General features: G+C 47.4%; 1 protein-coding gene across 2 annotated transcripts in view; it reads left to right on the top strand.

Moving 5' to 3' along the window:
• Positions 1–23150, top strand: part of ZHX3 (zinc fingers and homeoboxes 3) — a 46804-nt gene continuing 23654 nt past the window's right edge. For both annotated transcript variants that reach the window (XM_059862262.1, XM_059862260.1), the window contains exons 1-2: positions 1–97; positions 17370–17476. The gene's annotated coding sequence lies outside the window, so the exon portion shown is untranslated. The remainder of the gene's footprint in view (positions 98–17369; positions 17477–23150) is intronic.

The raw sequence follows: 23150 nt of genomic DNA, 5'->3' as shown, positions 1-23150 counted from the left end.
GCCCCGCGCTCGGGGCCGGGGCCTCCGCCGGACCGCACCGGACCGGACCGGACCGCCCCGCACCGAGCCCCGCCGAGCCGCCACGGACCTGCCGCGGGTGAGTGCCCAGCGCCCGGCGCGGCGGGGAGGGTCCCACGCCCCGCGCTTTGCTCCCGCCCGCACCCGCTGCCCCCGGTAGCGCAGAGCCCCGGCAGGTGCGGGGCAGCGGGGCCGAGGCGGTCGCACGCCCCTCGTCCCCGTGCGGGGTGCCCACCCGAGGGTCGGAACACGCGTGGACCCCCCCGCCCCGCCGCCGCCCCGGTGCGCCCAGCCCTGCCCTGCCCTGCCGCTGGCCGGAGAGCGGCGGGGCCGCGCTGCCGAGGCTCGCCAGCAATTAAAATTGAAATAAACCCAGTTAAAAATCGGGTCCCGCCGCGCTGGGAGCTTTGCGTGAGCGCCCGGCTGCGTGGGGCGGCCCGGGACCCACTCGGCTGCGTGGGGCGGCTCGGAACCCCTCTCCCCCGGCGTGGTCTGGGTTGTTTTTCTTTTAGTCTGGGTTTTTAGAGAAAGAAAAGTGCTTTTCTCTAGTCCTCGTTGGCTGCTCGCTCTATGGGCAGCGGGGCAGCAGACCCCACTCGTGTCGCAGCTGGGGCTTGGAGGGTTGGTCACAGTGGGGATTTTTAGAGCTCTTGGTGTTGCGGCAGTGCCAGGTTTAAAGTGCCGGTGCTTGGGACAAACCGGGATGTGAGCAGACGGCATCTCCCTGCTCACAGGTAGGAAAGCTGAGCGGCCGCTAAGTGACGAGCCCGAGGCCGCACAGGAAATCTGCGGCGGAGCCGGGACTAAACCCCAGATTTCCCGTTCGGTGCTTTTCTTGCCTGGCTGGGGACAGTGGTTTAACCTCACCCTCTCGGGCTGCCGGGGTAAAGTCCTGCCCGGGCTATGCCAGCTCCTAGCCAGGGCTCCTGCGGTGGCAGCCGGGCGTGTGGCCAGGTGCCAGCAGAACGAGGCTTCTGCGCTGTGAGAGGTGGGTTTGGAGAGCAGAGATGTCCCTTGGGATGGGATGTGGGTCCAAGGTGGAGACTGGGCTTGTGACACTTGGGTGTCCCATTGGCTTGGCACGCTGGCCTGTGAGAAGTGGCCCCATCCTGCTGCTCAGGGCACGCTTTGTCTTTGTCTGCACCCCCAGATCTCAGACAATACAGTTTTTCAAAGGAGTTCTCTGCTACTCTGATTACCTGATGGGAAACTTTTGGGGGAGTGGTAGGTGATGTGTCTTGTAAGGCCATGTGATGTACCTAGAAAACTTCATATACAAGCCTTTCTTGATCTGATTTTTCCCATTTCTGCCCACTAAAGGCATGAACTCTGCCCAGCCATGGGATTTCTCTCTGCACAGTGCTGTAGGGTGGCTCAAGTTGAACAGGGAGGGTTTCCCTCCTCTTCTCCCTGACCACCTACTCTGGCTGCAGTCCCCAAGCAAGGATCATAGTGTCCTGAGGAACACTTCTCCATGGATAGGAAGCCAGAAGTTTACTTAATTATCTGGAACAGCTTATTCTAAACTAATCTCTCTTTAAGAGATGAAGAGGAAGGGAAAACCACCCAGATGCTCAGATGCATTTTATTTACCGTAAAAGAAAACAGCAATTTAATGATAACTTCTATTAACTAGGTTGGGTCTGTGACCTTGATGTATTTTGCAACGTAGCTGAGAAGAGGGAGCAGACTGTTCCAGTCTGTTTATTGTTTCCTCTTAGTGCATCCCAGTAACTCGCAGCTCACGGATGCCCACACAGTTCTAGAGTCCTGACCCACCTTTGGGGGTGGGAAAGAAGAGGCTGTGGGGGACCTAATTTGCTTCAGATACAGCCTAATCTGTAGCTGGTGTTAATTATATTATAGATGGGTTGGGCTTTAGCATAGGTTTTTCTGACAGGGCTCAGCCTCCGCAATTCTTGCTACTGTAGAAAAGCTGTAGTAACTTGAAGCCCTGAAGTCACTCGTGGGAGCACATCCCTATCAATAAATTCCTTGTTGTAAAGCCAAGTGAAACCAGCCCCATGGGGACTGCTGGCTTTCATCAGGGAGGCACAGGGATGGATGAAGGCAGTGCTGACAGCCTGGAGCAGGGTAGCCTGGAGCAGGTGAGCCAGGCTGGTACTGAGAGCCATCTGGGTTGTCAGTGTGGGGAGATTTCAACAGCAGTGTGGCTCCAGTTTTCCTTTATATAAGTGTCTCCTTGCTCTGCAGGGTTTCCCTTCTATTTAGACCTTCCTCCTGCTCCTCCTCTCCAAAAAGGCTGTCCCCTGGAGTATGCGAGCTTTTCCCTCTGCTTTGGTTACTATGGTGCTACTATGTAAAAACAGCTCGTCTTGTAGCTCCTGGAATTATCTGCACCTTGGGTTTGCAGTCCAGCCCTGGGACGCGGGCCTGTGTCCATCCCTTGTCCAGCCTTTCCCTGTCTGTGTGATGGGACAGGTCTGAAGGCAGTGTTGTCTGCAGGGCACGGCTGTGCCTTGGTCCCACGGCACCTCCCCCAGGTTTCTGGGCACCTGGATCTCACTGCTTTGTGGCAGACTGTCACACAGGTATGTCTCTTGCTATTCCTGAATGTGGGACAGTATCTGGGCTGTGATGAGCCGTGCAAGACCTGCTTACATTCATCCCCTCCAGGGACTGGGCTGATGGCAGACAGGGTATCAGCTCCCCCTGAAAACTGTTGGGAATGGAGACAAACAACTGGGAGTCTGTAGAAACCTGTGCAAACAAAAGGCAGAAGGTGGGAGCAGACATCTCCCCCCATCCTGCTCAGCCCCTCCCAGCTTGTGCAAGATAACCCCCACAGGGCTGGCTTGTTGCTGCCCACTTTGCTGCAATGGATCCCTTGCTTCCCTTGCCTGATATTATTATTCCTTTCTGGTTTTCCACCTGATTTGCATGTAAAAAAGCACGAGCGAGGTTACCCCATGGAGAGGTCCTTGGTTTGCTCACAGCTAATGTAAATTATCATCACCCTCATTCTTGTAGGGGGCTGGGGTCACCCTGGAATAGAGGGATTTTGTTGGGATTGCAGGAGCCCAGAGCCAGGTCCACGTTCCTCCACCCTGCTCCCCCTAAGGGTGATTTGCCCCATGCAGACACAGAATCATGCTGAGTTGTCTATCTCTTTGCATTAACTACATAAGAGATCAGGAGGATTATGTCAGTAACTAAAACACCTGCTCCAGGTGGAATGAGTCTAGTCCTGCTATGGAGGCTGTTTTGGAGAAGATCCTGCTTGCTGGTGCCTGATGGTCTTTGTGGTGAAGGTCAGCAGCCTCTCTCCCTCTGGCAGCTGTGATGGCTCTTCTGCTTTGTTAAGGAGGAGTGGGGTGATGCTTCTAATTATAAAGGAAGAAGTCTTGCACTTCTCCCCTCCTTTGTTTATTTGCTTTTTCTCTGTTTTTTTTTCTCTTGACAAATGTTCTAAATAACAATGCTTAAAATGCAAATGGGGTGAGCTTGCTGAAGTGCCAGGGAAGGCCTGCTTGGGGTGGACTGTGGTGGAGCTCAGGAGCTGGTGATGACACATGGCACAAGAGCAGAGCCCAGGCAGGGGCTGGGTTGTCACCAGAGCAGTCACAGCCATGGCAGCCGTGGCTCATCTCCACGTGGAGGATGCTCTCATGTGCTTCAAAGGCTTTGTGGTTTCTCTTTCCTCTCCCCATTCAGAGGGGCACTGTGAGGGTGCCCTCTCCTTGTTCTACAGGCACAGTAAGGGGACGCTTATTTATCTGTGTGCTCTTCACCCCTTTTTCCTACCTTTCTTTGTTTTTTTTTTTTTTTTTTTTTTTTTTTTTTTTTTTTTTTTTTTTTTTTATTAGAAATAGAAAAATTGGCAATGAACCTTCTAAACTGTGTGTCCATTTGCAGTCATGGCATCTATAAGGTTCCTCCTACTGCAGGCGAGTGCTGCCCTTGCTGTTCCAGCCAGGTCCCTCATGTGTTTTAGCATTTGCTTGGGGAAAAAAATGAAATAAAATAACGTGGTGTTGAGGTTGCAAAAGTTTCCATTATAGCTCCACCCACACTCCTGCCCAGTAATGCTCAGAAAATTCAGTCTGGGTGATGGGGCTTCCCTGCCTGCTTTGCTGCTGGGGGGAAAGGGGAACAGCTTTTTCTTTTCTTAATTTAATTTTGATTTTAATACAGAGATGCTGGAGAGCCATGTCAGGAATAGGGTGAGGAATGAGCTCTGATGCCTGACTTCTCAGTGAAGAGCCTGGATGGCACAGGTTTAAAGTGTGAGCACTCAGAAATTCACTGAGCAAGCGGCAGAGGGATCAGTAGAAAGGGGCTTCCAGGGGGGCTCTCTGCTATTTGTGTCGGTGTTGTTTAACTCTTCCTCTCCTGAAGGAGTGCTTGGGTGTTGTTTTCAGGCTGATTTTGTCCCACTGGTGTAAAGGCATCAGTTTGCTCCTCTGGGAAGGGTAAGAAGGGAGTCAGTTGCTCCTGGAACATGGCTTGGTGTGCGGGATGGTTGCAAATGCTCTGCTCTCATGCCTCAATAAATAAAGAGGTTTTCGTGGGACTTATAAAAAACTTCTCTTTTGGAAATAGGTCAAGCAAATATTTATTTCCCTAAGGTGTCATGCCAGTGTTACACAAATACTTGAATGAGTAGTCATTTTATTTTTCATTGCTTTGTTTCTTCCTGAGCACATTCAGTTCTTTTTTTTTTTTTCCAGTGGTGTAGGGACAGACATTAATAATTGTATGTAATCAGTCCTGTCCCTCTCTCCATCTGGAAGTCTGTGCATCTTCTGTGGGCTTGTGCTCTACAATTGCAGTGCTGTAAATTAGAAGCTGTGACCCTTTTTTCTTTACATCCAGATGCTTCTTTGCTGTGAGAATATTTTTGTTTTCCAAAAGAGTTTCAGGTCAGTGGTGGGCCAGCTGCTGCAATGAATTTAAAAACAAAACTCCCAGAATACAGCAAAGCTCAACAAAATAGCCATTCTGGTGTCATGCTTTCCTGTCCTAAAGCCTCAGCCGTGGTTTTGCTGGTGTCCTTTTGGAGAGTAAGTCCAATGCTTGGGTTATCCCACAGATGGAGAATGCAGTTACTGCCAAAAGCTTGTGCCCTGCTGTCTGGTGGAGCTCCCATCTTCCCCAAATAATCAGGAATCAGTTGGTATCTGTCTTTAAAGAGGGATTGAAACTTCTTGCCTGCTCTTAAAATGGTAAAAGTAAAGAGTTTACAAAATTAGGCTTGAAGTCTTGGATACTTGATCTTGGAGCTCTTCATCTCCAGCTGTCCTCAGTGTAGGGTAGCACGGGGCTGTGCTGGAGTGCACTGGAGTACTTGGAGTATACTTTGTGCAGGGGGATGTTTGAGATGGGCTTGTCTTGGATGCTTTTGGATGTGTAGCATATTTAATGAAGTCTTGGGTCTCTGTGTGAAGGATCCAAATGGACTCCTGGCTCCTGGTGCTTGTACTCAGGGCAGGCTGCACTGGTGGAGACCCTCCTGGTGCCTCCAGGTCCTGCCTTGGGGCATGGGAAGCACAAGGATCATTCCAGCTTACAATGATGGAAAGCACTGGGCTTTCTCTTACAGCCTGCAGCCTTGCAGAGGTGGTCACCTCTCAAGCAGCACCTTGAGCAGGTGGCTTTGGAGGCCTTGAAAGGGTGAATGTGATGCCCATTTTTCACAGCCCTGCTAAGACAGGTTTTTACACTTTGCATCAAAGGTTAATTGGTTCTTACATTGTTTCCTGGGTGTGGGGTGGCCCTTGGAGACAGATCAGTCTGACCTGTGCAAGCCTGCTGTGTACTGTGCTTTGATTTGTTAAACAGGATGTAAAAGCAGCTCCCCTTCTGAAATGTATCCTGCTCTTTCTTTCTTTGCTAGGAATCATTTCCACGTCAGAAAACATTTAAGAGAAGGGGAGTGTCTCTGTTTTACAGAGGCAGAGCTGACTTTAACCCAAAAATCCAAGCACAGACCCCCTCAGCTGTGCTGGCTCAGGGGAGGCAGGCTATGGTCTGGGCTGTGAGCAAGCAAATGATGTGAATATTTCATTTAGATCATAATCCACCTGTTGGGCTTTGCTCCCCCAGCCCTGCGTGCGCTGGGAAGTGCAGCAGATGTTTTAAATGGCAGCCAGCACTCCCTGCTCCAGTGTCTGGCATCTCCATGTTGCTTTTCAGGCAGCAAAGACAGAGACTGAGGATGATGTAGAACTGCTGCAGGTTTGCAGGTCCTTTGTTTTCAGTTGTTTTCTCTCTGTTGTTCTGTCTGCTTTGGTGGTGTGGTGTTGTCCTGCTCTGCCAGCCTGTGCAGAACTGTGGCTCCTCTGCCATGTGCCAGCATGATTTCTGGAGGTTGGAAATTTGGCCCTGGGAACACAGTACTGCTGATTAGGGCTCTAGAAATGAAGGTTCTCTGCAGGAGGTATCATTTGAGTTGGTGTACTGGGGGTTAATTTTACAAAACCCCTCTCCTGTGAGCAGTCACTGAGTGTGTCCACCTGCTCCTAAGCCTTTTCCAAGCTCCTTTTGCTACTCTATGCTCTCCTGGTTTTCCTGGCATCTTTCTTTTTCTTTGTCAGTTCTTTAGAGGTGTTTTTTTCAGTTTTATTTTCTGCTGTGGTCTCACCTGTGTGTTTCCCTTGTTTCCCTTTGGCATTGCAGGACATTGTTTTTCTTGTAAAACAGGATTTAGGTCTTTGAGCAGCTTGTGGGTGCTGAACAGTTTGTGGCAAGCAGGAGATTGGGGTGTTTAAAGGAATTTTAAAGCCTTGGGGCTCCTACTTTGATCTTCTCTGACACCTAGGATAGGTTTTGATTGTTTGTTTTTGGGCTTTTTTTTTTTTTTTTTTTGTAGCTTTCAAGGGGATGGTTGGAACGGAGGGGGGGGGGTGAGGAGCAGCCCTTGCTTTTAGGGGTAACAACAAATAAACAACATTGACAGGCAAACACTGCATCCCTTGTGTGCTCAAAGCCCTGCTGTTGACAATGTTGTTGTGCCTGTCCAGGTGAAATGAGATGGTAAATAGTATTTGAGATGCAGAAGTGAAATTTGGGATCTCTCTGCTGAGTATCTCTGAAAAAAGGGTTTCCATAGGGAAGACCTGAGAGCAGGATAAAGTGGTCCCTGCTGCTGGGTGTTGTTGGGCTGGGGTTACTCTGTCCCTTGTGCCCTTTCTGGTGTGAGGATGAAGCCACGCCAGTCCCCCAGAGCTGCTCATGGGGCAGGGACATCATTCCTGCCTCTGTGTGGGCATTTCAGCATTGCTGGAGCCTTGGCCTTGGAAATGGGGGCTCGTTTCCCACATGTGGGGAGATTTCCCTTCCTAATTGCAAATATCAGCCAAGTGGAAAAGGGTCTGGTTGCTGTGAGGCAGTGGAGGATGGGTGAACAACAGAGGTGTTGATGAACATGGGAGGGTTACATCGCCTTCCCAAAATATCTGCTCCGTGGATTTCATTTCTGCTCCAGCCCTTAATGCTGGGAAATGCCTTGTGCATCTGCTCTGCTGGGGCTGAGTCTGTCAGGGCATTGTAGGCATGAGGCTGGGAACAAAATGGGAAAAAAAACCCCCATGTTGAATGTAAAATGTCATTGATTTCTTTCTCTATTTTTTTCCTATTTTTCTTCTAATTTAATCAATTCCCTACTGGGTTGTAAATTCCAAATGTGAATGGGAAATAATCTCACCAGTACAATAATTAGCATGTAACCAGCAGATGAAGAAAACCCAAACTGCTGAGCTGATTGGTGAATGCTGACTGTTTTTCGAATTAATTTCAATAATCACATCTCCCATTAAAAACAAGATGGGGTGGGGAGGAAGTCTTAAATTTTCGTCAAGCTCAATGTAGCGAAAAATGGTATGTGCAGTGTAGCTGTTCTGCATGTGATTAGAAAAAAGAGCTGAGGGAGGTTCTTGGATCTGAATTAGCAACAAAGTATTGCTAATTTTACAACCAAGTAGCTCGATTTCACCTGTTTTTTTGGGAAGAGAAATACAACTGTAAGTAAAATATCCATAATTTTATGTAGGTGCCTAACAGTAAATAGTCTTCTAGTAGAGGAAAACATTCCCTTGCAGTTGTGCTTTGCTGCAAGATGCAAAAACAAGTCCACTGGAGTAGCAGTGAAATATGGTCATTAGTAGTGAAATATGTTTATGTGCATCCATTAGGCTCCCAAATATTTTGTTCTTGTGCTTTGAAGGGAGAGATGGAAATTGGTGTTTGGTGATTTCAGAGCATCCAGGAGCTGCACACCCTCTTGGCACAGGGATCTGCAGCCCTGCTCTGCTCTGCCTTCCTCTCCTGCTTGTTTTTTGGCTGGTTCTGCCCCCAAGGTGGGTGGTGTTTGGAGGAGGTAGAAATGCTCTCTCAGCCTTGATACCTCCATGGTGTCACATCCAGACAGCACGAGGAAAGGTCACCTCTGCAGAGCTGTACCTGGCAGCTGGTCTGATTATGCACCTGAGTTCACAGTCAGGATTAGCAGAGATGATTTTATCTCCTAATGATGTTTTTCCCCTGGTGGCCATGGCCACCTCCCCCTCAGGGCTTGTTTTCCAACAGCAAAGCACAAGTGATGCTGCTACCAGCTGTTGGACCAGAGCATCACTTCAGAGATGTTTTTTCATTCCAGTTTAAACTCAATTTTAGGAACATTTGTGAAGTTATGATAGAGCTTGGTGCTTGTAGGCTTAAATTTTTTCATTTAGAAGTGCTGGGATGGTCTGCTGAAACCCTAGGCATACAAGAGGTGGGTCCCGGCTGTGCTGCAGTGGTGAGAAATCCTGGCATGTGTGATGGAGCCACCTTTTAATTAATGAAAAATGCTCATTCTGGCATGAAGCTGGTGATCCCATGTGCCCCCTGTTTCCATTGTGGGGAATGACACCTGCCCAGAGCCAGGGCAGTGACAGCCAGGAGGGAGAGCAGGTCCCACAGAGCACCTCTGGTGGGTGGCACTCGGTTCTTCTCCCTCCCAAAGCCTCAGGATATGCTGGTGTATGATATTATTGCCATATATTATTTTAAAAAACTATTTGAAAAACCCAGCCCAGCCTGTGTACTTTGAAACAGAATTTATTTTATCAATTCGAGCTTGGTATGCTGTGGGCAGGTCTGCAAGTGGAGCACTATGGGATTTTCTTGGCATGTTTTCCTAATGTTAGAGACTGTCTCAAAGAAGAATCACATTGTTCCATTTCCCCTCCACACTTGATTTTTTTTTTTTTTAAGTGAATGCCAACAGCCCTACAATAACCAGTGATTGAATATGCACATTCTGCAACAGTTTGTTTGGGTTTTTGTGAAAAGCAAGATTTAGCAGGCAATCATGTTATGAGTTATGGATAAAAATGTATGTTTTAAATCACCTCACTGATGGCTTTTGCTTTTTGCCTTTTTAAAATGCAATTAATAAAGTCAGGGATTTGAAAAAAAAATCAAATAGAGACTGAGAAAAGTCATTTGAGGTGAGTAAACAAGTTGGCTTTTTTGTTTAATGAAAGCTCAAAAAATGGCCCACTGCCACTGTGTATGTTAAGGGTACCTTAAATACAGTGTGTTCTTCAGTGCTGACAGGCATCCCAAACACCTTTTATAATAAACCTCTAATTATAGCTTAGTGACTTTGTAGGTTCTCTGGATCAGCTTGGGAAATTGCACTGAAATCAGGGAGAACATTTATATTTTCTGGCTCTTATGTGTGAACCAGATTCAGAGCTGGACTTGGTGAGTGTGGTACAGAGTGATGTATTTATGGTGTTTTAGAGAGTTGTGCTTGCTGCTTCATGATGCAATTTTGGGGTTAAACCTTGCATTTTGGGAACTACTTCCTGCCTGCAGCAGTGTGGATTCCCAAATCCAGACCCCAGCTGAGCTGGTTGGAAAGGGGTCGGCTGGTGGCCAGTGCCTGCAGCCCATTGCTGCCTCCTGATGTCTGCCTCTTGGGGCTCTTGGATTACAGCCCAGCACTCAGAACCAGAGACTTCAGTGAAAACCTCGCCTTCTTAAAGGGAAACAAAACCTCCAGAGCTTTGTGGCTGTGGAGAAAAGCTGGAAAATGGGAATTCTTGGGCAGAGAGTGGTAGGGAGATGCATCAGCCTGGTTGTTTCCCAGTGTCCCATACTGGGAACAGTGCCATGGGGTCCCGGGCTTGACTTTTGGCTATAGAAGTTGGCATGGCAGACACTGCTAGGTTGGTTCTTTTCTCCTCTGTTTGTTTCTTCCCTCCTTCATTTTAATACTGTCTCCTGGGAGATTCCAGCTGAAGTCTATTAATTGCTGAGATGTTTCCTTTCCCCCGTGCCATGAATGCTGGGTCCAGTTTGGCCACGGGTTGTTTCTGGCACAAAGAGAGGAGCAGCAGGACAGAGGAGCTGTGCTTGTGTTGGGTGTGTGTCTGTCTGTCCTGTACAGGTGCCCTGTAGGTGTTACACACTTGTGTTTGGGCTCAGCCACACTTCCACAGCTGGAGCAGCAGAGCCACTGCTCTGTGTCACCGAGGCTTGTCCCCCATCAGGAGCTCTCTGTGTCCCCCAGGTTTTGATGGACCTTGGTGAGTCAGTGTGGGGCTTTATTTCTATTTCCCTTGCAAGCCTAAGTTGGAGGTTTGTGAGATGGTTGATCTGATGCTAAGGGATAGCTTTGGACAGCTTTCTGTTGGTCCAGAAACTCTTGGTGAGGTCTGGGAAGTTGCCCCCCAAAAAGTAGTCACCAGTGGGACACCGCAAAATCCTGAGGATGGATCAAATCCAGTGATAATTCATCAAAGGTTCCTTCTGCTTGGCCATCAGTTCTTGAAAATCTGGATCACTTTGCCCTCCTACTTGAGAGATTTTCTCCAGAATTGTACATTTTTTCCCCATCCTGATCAATCTGAGGTCCTCATGACCCTAGGACATGGAGCTTCTCTCATGCTGATGCTCCCTGCAACTCCCTGCAAGGGCATCTTTTCTCTCTCCAAGTATTTTGGAGCTCACGATAAAATTGCAAGGCTTTGGCAGTGCCCATTTGGGTGCTATTTGTGTGCCAAGCCCTGCTGAATACATCTTTTATCACAGATCTGTAACAGTAGCTGTTGGAGGGGAGCTTCATGGGAGAAGTGCTTTCAGAAGAATGCTTTTGTAGGGGAACACTGTCCTAAAAAAAAAAAAAAATAAAGAAAAAGAAAAAAAGAAAAAGAAAAAAGGACCTTGCAGACAAAAAAGAAAAAACCCCAACATTTTTCATGTTCTAAAATTTGCCCATTAATTTGGGTGAATCAGGTTTTGCTTCCATTTCTAGACAATTTTGTCTGTCCTCTTTGTACAAGTAAGCACTGTTATGCTCCAGGCATTTTTTGGGGAGGGAAAAAAAAAAAAAAAGACATTTAGGTTCAGCTAAGAAATGCCAGAATCCTTGTTTTGTGTAACTGTCCCGAGGCTGAGCCCCAGCCAGGTCCCTGCAGGAGCTGGCACTGGGACCCAGCTGGCACTTTGCTCAGGCTGGCCCTGTTCATGGTGTGGAGAGCAAACAGGGAGGATGGATCTGTTCTTCTGGCCCATCTTAACAGCAGAATTTCAGGAGAAGAAGGGGCAGGAGGGTTTCTGAGCAGGAGATGGAGTAGTAATGGAGGAGGTGCAGCCTCTGGGACAGGGCTCTGGTGTGCTCAGCTCTTGTCTCTGCTGGGGTGCCACTGATGGTCCCTTTGTGGCCACTGGAGAGTTGAGCTGTGTCTCTGCAGGAGCCTGGTATTTCTCAATGGCACAAACATAAAGCTTGTCCTCCCACGTTTGCCTCACAATTATCAGTGCTTTTCCTTTAATAAAAGGATTTTTCATGGGAAAACTGGCCTTCAAATCACACCAGTGTCCAAAAGTGTTCTGGCTGCTGAGCATCCCCTCTCCAAGGAGGAGGGACACAGCTCTGTGCTCCATTTCCAGTTTTGGTTTGGACCATCACGTGTTGTTCTTAAGTAGCCATTTACTCTCCTTCCCATCTCTCTGGCACAGGAGCAAGAGACTAAAACATTAAAAAAGGAATGTGATTATAATCCTGTAAAAACTGTCAGAGGAATTTGGCAGTGGTTGCAGCCTGTGAGTGTAATACATAATATTATATTCATTTTTTAAAGTGATTAGATTTCAAGCTGACAGTTTAAATGACAAGTCACCTTAAAAAGATATAATGGACAGTGTGAAGACTGTCAGTGTGGTTTTTTCTTTGCTAACTGTGGAGTTTTCAAGGTCTGTGCACCCCCAAAAAAATAGGAACCTTTGGTTTTTGGCAAGCTGCGTGTGGAAGCTGAGAGCAATGAGGTCCCTTGTATTAATAATTTGTATTATAATAGCATTGTCACTGCTGGCTCCCAGGCTTTTTTTATCCCTCAGTTAATGGCAGGGCTGCCTGTCAAACGGAATGTTTTTTGGAAAAAACTTATTTTTGCTTTTGTTGTCTCTTTGCTCCCACAGAACTGTGAATGGCACCAGCAACTGCAGCTGGGAGGGGCTGGAGATAAGGGCAGAGGAACTGTTCAGCCATGTTATTGAATGTATTGACAGTTTAAATGTGGTATTCAGCATGGGAAGCAGATCCCGAGGGACTGACAGAGTTCCCCATCCCAGAATATCTCAGCAGGAGCTGAAGCTAAAGATGCCAAAACCTCCAGGCAGTGCAGGAACGGAGCCACAGCTTCCCACATCCTGCTGTAGGCCTGGGATTTTTGGATGAAAGGGAAACCAGTGCTCTTCTGTTTCCTCAACTGGAAAATCACACAGATGATCAGAGCCCCATCAGGCCTCAAATAAAACATGGAACAAAGGGATGATTACTGCTCTCAAATAATAGATTAAATTATAATTAAATCTAATAATAGTTAAATTTATTGTTAATAATTAAATAGTTAATAATAGTTAAATTTATTTAATAATAATTAAATTTATTTCTTTGTGTGGTTCTGAGAGCATCCTTTGGGGAGTGAGATGGAAATGAGAGGAGTGGGAGTCTGTTGTTTTCTTTTCTTGGATGAGAAGCTGACTATCATTTGCTGACTTTCAATGCTCCATGTTCTCTACACCTGTTTGGTTGTTTTTAAACCCAACCTGAATAGGATTTGTAATTTGTAAAACTTTGCAATAGGATTTTTTAGCATCATGGGAATATTCCATAATTCCTTCTTTTTGCAATGGAAAAAATTATTCCAGTAGACATGGATTGGACCATGCTCTGCTTGTAAATTCTTGGGGGCTGAGCATAAAACTCAGCTGAAAATAAACATCAGCATCAGGAGTGGAATAGTGCAGAAGGATAGGGGAAAGTGTCCTTGTCTGGTTCTGGCAGGAGAGAGAAGAGGTTGGCTGGAGGAGATCCAGAGAGTTGTAAGGAGATTGACTGGAAGTGTAGAAATCCCTGCTCTGAACAAACCTGAGCTGTTTGGCTCTAGATGGGAGAAGAGCAAGGCAGGAAAAGCATCTCCAGGTGCCTGAAAGGGAAGGGGGTGGTTGCTCTCTGTGTACACAGCAGGCAGAGCAAGAGGTCACAGTCCTAAAATTGTAGAGAAAAAAGTTCATATTAAAAAATGGGCAAGATTAAGGCAGTAAGTAACAAGAGCCTGAAAGTAACAACAGGATTTGATGGTCTGAAGAGCTTGGGGAGCATTAGTTGTCAGAGATTAAAACAACTTGGAAATATCTTTCTGATATTTCTCGATGGTCGTTGATGCATGAGGAAGGTGCAGTTCATTCCCCTGCAGTGGGAGTTGTCCTGTGCTCCCTTCCCTCCTGGCCTGGAGTGGTGAGGCTGGAGAAGGTTGGTTTTGGTCTAAAATAATCAAGAGATGAGAAATGATGTTCTGTGGCTTAAATTTTCAGGCACTTAAAAAAGATTGAAGTGGCTAAACATAATGTAAGTTTGCATGCCTCCCTACAAAAGCAGATGTTGCCCAGAAATATTTTATGCTCTTTGGTTCTGAAATTGAATGCTATGGACATTAAATTGTACAACTTGTCTCTCTCAGGATCTTTTCCAGGATGCTGGTTCACTTGAGTTGGAAGAGACAGAGAGGGGAGGGAATGATGTTGCTTTTAGTCCAGCTATTTCTCTTTAAAGAAATATCAGTGGAGTTCCCAGCTCTGTAAATACTGGAGAAATAGAAACAGCCACTTTAGAGATCCTGAATGGTAACCTGTCAGTCCTTTAATTACACCTTGGGGATGATAAAAAAACACTTTTTAAAATCAGTGTTCCACGAGCAGCAGAGGCGACAGGGCCAGACAGTCTCTGCTGGGCAGTGTCAGAAGGTGTCACATGTCTGAGAAGTTTCCTTCAGCTCCATGTGGACACCTCAGGAAGGTGCCCATCTCTGCCAAAGCTGGGATCTTGCAAAGTGCCTTCACAGGTCAGCTATTTCCTAGTTCTGAGAACTGCAAGAAAGGGTGAAGCACCCCTCAAAGCATCCCCTTTGGAGACTGGTGAGCAGGGAAATTGTTTTTGTGTTTTTCTGTATTGTTTTGTTTTCCCTCTGTGTGCACAGAGAGGTGGGCTTGGGGCTGCTGTGTCTGTTTGTGTGAGTCTCAGGGTGAACCAGGCTTTGCTCTGCAAGGAGGCTTTATTCTGGGACAGCCTAGTTCCCTTTTCAGTCATGTCAAAAAAAACATCCCAAAAGAGAGCAAGAAGATCTGTTAAGATCCCAAAAGAGAGCTAACAGCTGTTAAAAAAAAATCTGAGGTGGGGATGTCAGGTAAAAGGAAAACAGAATAATCTCTATTTTTGAGCCTTTGCAGTGGATTTGATTTTTAAATGTTCAGTCCCTCAGTGGATCTCACACAGGGTGCCGGAGTTTTTCTCTCCCCTTTCATGAGCCCACTGGTCCAGCTGGTTCAGCCATTGCAGTGCTGAACCTCCAGGTACAGTAAGATAGCTCACTGTGTGTGTTGAATTTGCTATCTGGGGAAGATACTCTCCATTCTGGAACTGTGTGCAGGTTTGAGCTGCTCAGTTAAGCCTTGGGAAGCTGAAAGGACAGCGGTGGGATGGTAATGATGGCTGTGGTTCTGGCAGACACTGCAAATAACTGAGACAGAAGGACCTCAGTGTATCTTGGCTGTTGGATGCTGGGATTTTAATATCTGAAAGAAGTTAGGGAAAAAAGCATGCTTTGGTTGTCCTTGTTGCTGTTCCAGTTTCAGTGATAAGCAGCTGAGCTGTTTGCATGTTCTGCTCTGAGGAAACCCCAGTCGCTGCCCTCTCGCCCCAGCCCCCTCTGTGTTATTCTTCTTGAAGCAGCAATTCCAGGGAATTCAAGGAGGAGCTGCCAGGGTAATCATGGCTCATGGTGCCAAATTTGCAGGGGCTTTACTCCATATTTCAGAACGAGGTTTTGGAAGACTCAGATTTATCTCTGCCTCCAGCTTAAGTTTCTATTTAAGCCACCTTTAATTTCTTGAAGCGCGAAGCTGTTCTGACTGCTGTGATCGAGGTCACTCTTTAATTTAGGTACTCCAAGGAATGCAAAATCTTGTTTGCTGATGTCTTAGGCATATGCTGAATCCCTAAAGGAGTGTGTGAAGGATATTAAATGTACCATGGCAGAGGGAGAGGAGCAGCACTGTTACAGGAGGAGGAATGGCAGATAAGCAGTGGGGCCATGCTGTTATCACTCAGTTTGGGAGGTGCTGGGGTTGTGCAAGTCAATATAGGACATTTACACAAATTTCTGGAATAAAAACCCACTCCATCAGCAGTCTAGTATTTGTTTCTTATTATATGTTAGATTTTTTTTCTGGCACAGCAAAGTTTGTCACCTGTTGTGTCAAGGTCTCGGCATTCCATGTTGGGATCTTTCCAAATGTGCTGAAACCTAATTGGTTAGGGGTAAGCCTTCCCTTCATTTTAGGGGAGGAAAAAAAAGAAAAGCGAGGAAAAAAGAAAAAACTGTGGCATCTAGCAGGCATTTAAAGCATTTTTTCTTGTTCCCTGAAGTCTTGTGATTTGCCAGACTTAGGCCTCCTGATTTTTCTCCCCCCTGGTTCTGGGCTTGCTTTGCTTTTCCTGTGAATTAAATTGGGAGAATAATGTACAGCAAATAATTTATAACAAATAACATTGAGCAGTCAGTACTGCAGGTCTGGAGAAAAGAAAGCTTTCTCCATGCATGGCTCTGCACCAGGGAACGCTGGGACACCTGAGTGCTTAGTGAGGGAAAACCTTTGTGTCCTTCTACCCTTGTCCAATTACTTTGCTTTTTTAATTTTTTTTTAAATCCTGCTGAGTTTGCTTTGTAAAATTACAGCCACAGTGGAAATTTCTTGTCTGCAGGATGTTGGGTGGGTTTGTGGAACCCTTTCCTGAGTTGTAATGCAGTTATTTGGTGAAATCTCTCTGTGCCACTTACTTAAATAATCCAAGAAATGCAACAGTTGTGTGCAAAGCATGTGGTCAGCAGGATCCAACCTGAGCAGCAGATCAGTGGGGCTCTGGCAGGGAACTTTAGGGACTGGAGCTGGCTGAAGCACAGGGACACTTCACAGAATCATAGAGTCACAGGTTGGTTTGGGTTGGGAGGAACCTTAAAGATCACATCGTTCCAGCCCTCCTGCCACTGGGCATGGGACACTTGGGACGTGCTGCTGGGAGAGGAGGACCTGTCACAACAAACAACTTTAAATTTTCCTTTACTTGTGCAATCACAACCTAATTTTCCTGGTTTTCATCCTTGTTCCAAGCTCTGGCTCACCTTTTTCCAGGGTGACTCTTTGTTTTTCAATATGCTCTTTTCTCCCCTGGTCTGAACTTAATCCCAGAAATCCACTTGGCTGCTTATGTTTAGATAGTAAAGTTTAGAAATTAGGAAATACATGGAGCTGGCTCTGCTGCTTCTCCAGTAGTGAGGGAACAGGGATTGGATGGCAGTGGGGGGAAATGAGGGGGAGAAAAGAAGGCCACAGCTATGAGCAGAGCTGGTTGTTATATTTAGCTGCTGCTGTGGCAGTGGCAGTCAGGGTGCTGTGGTTGCTGCTCTAAATATGTTCTGGCCAGTTGAGGTTTCCAGCCCTGTAATGGTCCAAGTCCACAGGGAGCTGGGCAGCAGTGTCACTGGCTTCCAGCATGCTGCAGCTGGGGAATTGCTTTCACTGGGTTCAGGGCTTGGTGATTAATTCAGCAAATTTGGGTAACTTCTCATAAATAATGTCTTTACTAATTGAGAGGGAGAAAAAACCCCCAAATATGGGTGTTTAGGGTGCTTCAGTGGGGATGTACTGTGGGAGCATGGCAGGGTGGACACCTCAAACTGATCAGTGTTTTATTTTTGCTTTTAGCCTTTGCTCACCAAAGGCTGCCTTCTCCTTTAGGGGTGCAGCAGTAATTTTTGGTGTCATGTCTTCTCTTCCAGCCCTGAATCCTGGTGCTACTGAGGCAACTGCAGGCACTTTAAAGATGTGGCTGAGCACAGAGGAGGGGCAGGAGAACGACAGGCTCAGGACGTGGTCCCTCGAGCAGGTAGGACACTGCTGTCACCTTGGGTGCTGTCCTGTGTCCTTTGTCCTGTGCAGCCTGGACAGGGAAATATGGGGTATTCCAGTGTCACAGAGATCTCTGTGCAGGCTGCTGGAGCCTGATGGCTGAAGGAAGTGATCCTGCAGTGAATGGCTCTTCTGCCTTGAGAGCAGGGACTGCTCTGTGGTCAGATCAAACTTGGCTTATGCTTCCAGGTGTCCCTGAGAAGGGGGAAATTTTTATTTTCTTTGCTTTTGGATATCACTCCTTGAACAAAGCAGAGTACAGATAGTCTGTGTGTTTGTGCTTTTCTCCTGGCTGGCTCCTCTATCTGTGTGCTAGTTGCTGATTTACTTTATTTCCATATCACTTAATAAATATCCATCTGTCCCATGGTGTGGATGAAGGGTCAGGAGAGCAATGCTTTTTCCCTTTGGCTTCTGGGGATGGAAGAAGTGTGCTTGGAAATAACACTCCAGTTTTCCATTACACTGTTCCAGGCTTTTGAAGAAGAAATTGGGTCTCATAGCAGAGCCAAGCCATTTTATTTGTACAAAAAGTAAGCTCCATGATTGAACATTAGTGAGCAGACTAGCAGGGAATTTGTTCACCCAGTTCATGGCTGTGTGATAAATGACCGTGTCCCTGTGGAAAAAGGGATTTTCAAACCCTGGAGTGGTTTCTACCCAGCTTGTGCCACATCTGGAGACTGCTTGTTTCTAGACTTTAATAAATAATCAGCGTTGGGAGTACAGTAACTGGGCTGATGCTGTTTGGTGCAGCTTTCCTGACACACTTCCAGTTCTGTAGCCTGTTAAACTGGTAGGAATAAACTAAAGCACCCTGCTGAAGCATGTGATGTGCTGGGATCCACGTGCACCCTCAGCCCCCTGAGAGCTGTCCTCCTTGAAGTTCCCTCCATTAATTGCATCTAGGTGGGTCCTCAAAACCTCATGGCAGCAATTGTGCAAATGCAGTGAACATTGTGGCTGTCTGGTTGTCTGGCTATTATAAACAGGGAATCTTGCAGAAGGAAGAGGGTGAAGCTTTGGTAGCTTTGCTCTGCCTTTGTAAACAGAGTCAGTCTCTTAGGAGGGAGAGTGGGGAGAAGGGCATTACATTTTATATCCCTTGGTATCTGCCATGGAAATACAGCAATAATGGATGTGGGTGGTTCATGTGGAAGGTGTCTGGGTAAATAAGAAGGATTCCTTTGTGTTCCATCTGCAGAAAAAGACATTGCTCATTACTGAAGGGCCAGCACCCAGAGATGGCTTGTGGCCTTGTAGCAGTGTGCCATCCTCCCTGCAAGCTCATGGTCCTGTGCTGGCCCACGAAGGCTTTTCAGTGTCTTCTCAGGGAGCTTTAAGAACCAAGCTGAGGATCTTTGCTGCAGAAGTTGGCTCCTTTCTCTCTGCTCCTCCTTTTCCCCCACCCTCCTGTGGTGTCCTCTCCCTCCCAATTCATTTGTTTTTAAAACGATTGTGCCATTGTGTGCATCAATACGTGCATGGCCTGTCTTGTTTTTCTCTTGGCCTGAAAGTGCAAAGCAAATCTGTTTATGGTTTTGGTGAGCTAATTCTTCCCCACCCTAGATTTTTAAATAGACTCTTTCTTTACCGAGCTTGCAGAGCTTGCAGGATGTATTGAAGTAATGGGAAAAATATGTTGTGTGTTAACCTTCCTTTTTTGTAAAACTTTATTTACAAGACCCTATTCCTGGCAGTGCATCTGGGAAGTGAATATCTGGATGCTGGAGAAAGTAGAAGACTTTGAAATAGCAAAATGGGCATTTAATGCATTTGGGGAGGAAATGTTTCGAGTTTTCCACGTTCAGCGCTTGCATTGTGAAGCAAAGTCTAGTGAGCTGTGCTCAGTTGTCCCTTTAATTATTTATCTTTGCCTGCAAATCCCAGTTCCTGGGTTTGGCTGCTCCCTGAGCTGTCTGTTACCTTCAAACAGGCTCCTCCAAGGCAGCTGCTGACCCAGACTTGCAGCTGAAGGTAAGAGCAGCAAGGAATGCTCTTGGCCTGTAAATAGTGCCTTGGATTAAGGGCTTGGTATGTCACTGGTGTGTTGGAAATGTTATTTTTGCCTCTTGATTTCATCCTTCCTGCAAATCAATCTCAGACCTGTCTGTTTAGGTTAACAGCCTTCTCTGCATCCTTGTGGGGGTTGCAGAGCTCTGTGTGCAGCATTTTCAGCAAGGTGTTCTGGCTGCTGGAGGCAGAGCTCAGCTCTGCTGTGGGAGCACTGCAGGAGCCCCAGGGACACCCCTGGCCATGATGCCTGGCTGCTGGCTTCCTTCCCAGCCCTTGTGCTGCCTCTTTCCTGTAGCCTGCCCTCCTACAGCACCTCCTCACCTCCAGCCTGGCTGTGAGTTATTTCCAGTGAAAACTCTGAGCTGCTTGTGGCTGGCCATGGGCAGCCATCTCTGTGGAGATGTGGGGCTTTGTGCAGCCTGGTGTAGGGTTGGCCATGGCAGCAGGGCTGGACTAAGATGATCTTTAAGGTTCCTTCCAATGCAAACCATTCTGTGATTCTATGGCCATTACATGTGCAAATGCACTTCTCCAGCCCCAGCTCTGTAGGGTTTGGCTGAGGCCTCTGGGTACTCCTGTAACATAAATAACCAGGAGTAGGATTTCAAAGCAAGCAAATTTTTGACATAGTTGATGTCATGCCTCTTCAGCCCCGTGTTCAGGGCCCAAGGATCTGCAGGCCCACAGCTGCTAGTTTGGTCTTGTTGCTAATAACCCTCTGGAGGTGTTTCTGCTGAGCTGGTTCTTGCAGAGGGCTGAGGGATTCACCCTGATCTGATGGTTCAGGGAAGACAGGATCCATGGTGGGAACAACACGAGGTGCTTTCCCAGAACTGTGTGCCCTGTGTGAAGCTGCAGCCCTGGATGTGCTCCTCCCTGGGGTTTGTGGTGTGGAGTGACAGCAAGGACCTCTGGTGAGTAGCCTTAAAGGGCTGGGGCAGGGTCATCCCACTCATGCAGCCCTTCCACCCAGAGCCTCTGCTCTGCCAGTCAAGAACAGATGGGGAAAAGAGATTTCATTTCCTCACCCTGAGAGGTGAATTTTTCACAAGAGTTTCGTTCACCTGCAAATCTGCAGCAGAGCTCAAAGCAAAGAATTCCCCACACAAAGGCTTTGCAAAACAGGATTGTCCTTTGTCCATGTAATTTGGTAGCATGTGGGGTTTCTTTCTGTGACAGAGTCTTAGAAGAGGTGAAGCTCTCTGTCCTTTTTCCTTTTCTCTCTGTTAAGCTGGCAGTGTTGGTGCTCCCTAGGAAGGTGATGGCTGGGGGCTGCCACTGACCAGTGCCCCTCAGTCCCCAGGCAGGGCTGCAGCTCTGAGCAAGCCTCTCTTGCCTCCTCTTTTCTTATCTCCCCAATCAGTATGTGTAACTGCAAAGTTTCCCAACTTGCAGATCAGATGGATTGTTCCAAATGCCATTGCATCCTTCTCCATAATTCCTCCCTTCCTACTCTTACTTCTTACTGACCTATTTGCTCAGGACACATATACAATATCAGTGTGACAAATTAAATTGCTTGTACTCAGAAAGATGAGGCCATAAATTGGATCCATAAACTTCTTGGCTAGCCCCAAACTATCAGTTTTGACTCCTGCCCCTCACATTGTATTTTGTGAAAGGCAAATTCCATCCTGCATGTCCCTTTCCAAACCTATTGCCCAACACTTCCACTATTTGTCATCAGCTGAAAGGGATCTGAGCACTGCAGATATCCACAGATGTGGTTTGGTTGTCTGTGCTCTTACAAACCACATCTGTGTATCAGGAGGCTTTGGCTTTGCTGTTCCCCTTTGCAGGGCTTCTCCCTGTGCTGGGGTTTGGGATGTGCAGTGGCTCTGCTGTTCTCTGGTGAGGTGAGCAGTGCCCCAGGAGGGCTCCAAGAGCAGGAGAGCCCCAGGAGCAGCAGTTGGATGCTCCAGAGATGCCTTCAGCCAGCCCTGTCTGGCAGGGGTGCCCTGAGGCTGTGCAAGGCTCCAGTGAAGGCTGTGTCCAGTCTCTGTGAGGGGACTGGGGTGTGCTTGAACAGGTTTTCTTTCTGAAGGGAAAGAACTGTGCCTGTGGCCTGTGGAAGTCTGGATAAAGTCCATTCTATTGTTTTGTACCAACACAAACCGGTGGCACATCAGGTTCAAGGAGAGGCCTGCTGCAAAGGGAGAGGCTTTGGGATGTCTGGCTCAGAGCTAAGGCTACAATGTTCTATGTCCTCAGAAGTATTTGTGAAAGAGGACACAAATCCAAGGTGAAATGGTGAGTTCTTACTCACCACCCTTCAAACTGTGGACTGGAGGCCACCCTTCAAAACAAAGTGATTCACTGCAGAGGAAAAACAGCTTCTTATTTCCCAGCTTGATCTGGAGCCTTGTAATCACTTTGGTGGTTCAGCTCTCTGCAGCACTGAGGAGTTGTCTGTTCCATGCTGCAAGTTTTCTTTTATTTCCAAAACAGCCCTTTAAGCATGTTGGGCTGTAAGGGAAACTCATAATAATTCCCTTTGCCAGTATAATTCAGTGGCAGTTCAAAATAGGAGGGTATCTGACTACAGGTGATCCATTAAAGGGTGAATTCTGATAAATAACTAGACTGGGACTCACAAGTCCTGAGTTTAATTACTGACTTTGCTATAAGCTTCCTGTGACCTTGGGCGAGTTATTTAAAATTGCTTTGTGCCTCATTTCCCTTTCTGTAACACACTGGTGACAGCATTTCCCTTCCAGCCAGGAGCTGTGGCAGTGGGAAGGTGTCTGTACCCTTTTCCAGAGCAGCTGTGTGAAGAACCTGGATGGACTAGGAAGCATGACCATCTCATGGGCCTCTTTTCTGTTTTCCTGGGGAAAACAGAACAGGATGATCCATTGAAAGGGTTTTACAGGTACCCAGAGAATATGTTCCATTAGGTCCTGGCATAACTGCTCTAGCAAGGTGGTTGCTTCTCGAGCTGTAAATCTTCTTTAGCACTGCTCTCAGCTCTTGAGCTTTAAATTGATGGCCAGTTTGGGCAGAGCAGGTTTCTGGTGCCCCTGTGCTGCCTTTCTGCTTTGAACCTGGGTGAATGCTAAGGAAGGGTGATGGCTTTGGGGGATAGAGATGATGGCACATGGTCCTGCTCCCCATGGCAGTGTGCAAACAGACCTTGGGCAGATCATTTCATCTCTCCCTGCTCCTTCCCAGTGTAGGGTAAAGCACTGACCACCCCTTTCCCCGCTCCCTAAATGTCAGGAGAAGCTTTCCAGCATGCCTGAAATGTGCTAAAACCTCGTGGCTGGAATAGCAGACATCTGGGGGGAACAAGGGGCTGGCTGTCTCCTGTGTGCTGCTCTGAAGGCTCCCTGCCATTCCCATGGGATGAGCTGTGGGAAGCCCTCACATGACAGCTGTCCTGGGGGGAGCTGCCTCTGTTTTAGGTACAGCAGAGTTCAGAAGGAGTGATGCTGAGCCTCCTTTGTCCTGGGGGCATGCAGCCCCTCTTCCCTTTGCCATATCCAGGGGTGGATCTGGGACAGCCACCAGCCTGAGACCCCCCCCTGTGGCACTGAGTGAGCTCCAGCTGGTGTGGGATGCTGTGGGTGGATGGAAATGATCATCTTTGGGATGTGGCAGAAAATCAGACCTCGTGGTGCTTGTGGGTGGGAAAA

The sequence above is a fragment of the Haemorhous mexicanus genome, chromosome 18, assembly GCF_027477595.1.
Source record: "Haemorhous mexicanus isolate bHaeMex1 chromosome 18, bHaeMex1.pri, whole genome shotgun sequence".
Classification (NCBI taxonomy): domain Eukaryota; kingdom Metazoa; phylum Chordata; class Aves; order Passeriformes; family Fringillidae; genus Haemorhous; species Haemorhous mexicanus.
This window is presented reverse-complemented; position numbering and strand designations above follow the sequence as displayed.